We start from the raw sequence: 1,294 nt of genomic DNA, 5'->3' as shown, positions 1-1,294 counted from the left end.
ACCCAAACGGTCCTCACGGCAATCGCAAGTCCTCAGCATCTTCTCCCATCTCCAGGTCCCATAGGCGCCAGCCACCGGTTGGAAAAGAGGAGAAATTGTGAGTGAGTCCGGCGGTTGTCCCCTGCCCTGCCATCGCCAGGGGACAGCTGGGAGAGCCAGCTGCTCCCCGGGCTGAAAGACTCAGCCCGGAGCAGAGGGGACTGCCGCGGCTTCAGCCGGGGAGCAGCGTCCGGCCGGCCAGGCCGGGGCCAGGAGGTGGACCAGGCGTGTTTCCTATGGAAACCCCACCTACAGGAAAAGGGAGGACTGGGCTGGTACAATGCCTGGCCAGGACGGGGGCTGGGAGGGAGGCGTGGAAGCGCCCTCGGGTTCCATCCTGCAGGGACCATCACTGCTGTCACCTGCAAAACGTGCGTTATGGAAGGTGCGATTCCTGCAGACAAGCCCCGACCCATCGGCAAAGCCTCCGCGCGTGGTTCAGGAAGGTGTCCGCAAGGACCAGCGATGATGGGGGACTTCTACTCTTGCGTTACCCCAAAGGCTTGCTGCCCACGCTGTTCGACTCCTGACCTACGCTGATTCATTTTCATTTTGCCTAAACCCGGCGCGTAACGCCCAGCCCTCGCTCCGCATCATGCTGCCTGTTGGGAGGGCATCGCACCCACGTCAGCGTTCCCAGCACGCGGCTTTTGGTTGCGTCACCGCTTCGTTTTTGACTGGACACACCAAAACGAGGTCAATGAATCCCTGGGAGAGTTGCCATGTCAAACACAGGCAGGTGGGCACACCGGAAGAAAGGAGGCTCTGGCAGATGCGAGCTGTGACCTGTCACGCCTCTCCCCATCCCCTGCGTCCGTCTGTCCTGGCCGGCTCTCCCTGTCTTGGCACGTGCTCTATCCCCGACTCAGCTCAGCTTTGACTTCCCCAGTGTCACTCCTCACCCAGCACTGAGTTTGGTACCACCAAATCCCCGCTTTGCCCAATTTCAGCATCTTATCCCGAGCCCCCGCCGTCAAGCAGCCCACGTGCTGTCCGCTCGCTGTGCACGTCTGCTGCACAGGTAGAACAGTCCAAAGTCGTTTCCTGTATTCCTCCTCAGCAGGCAGGAGAGCGGGCAGCTGGCTGCCTGCAGAGCCCAGTTACTCCAAGCTGGGCTGTACTTCGGGTCTCAAGGTGACCAAAGGCAACCACAGAACCATAGAATGGTTTGGGTTGGGAGGGACCTCAAAGACCATCTAGTTCCAACCCCCCTGCCATGGGCAGGGACACCTTCCACTAGACCAGGTTGCTCAAA

Source organism: Tauraco erythrolophus, chromosome 16 (genome assembly GCF_009769465.1).
Source record: "Tauraco erythrolophus isolate bTauEry1 chromosome 16, bTauEry1.pri, whole genome shotgun sequence".
NCBI classification, from domain to species: Eukaryota; Metazoa; Chordata; class Aves; order Musophagiformes; family Musophagidae; genus Tauraco; species Tauraco erythrolophus.
The sequence above is the reverse complement of the archived record's forward strand: the minus strand, read 5'-3'. Positions refer to the sequence as shown.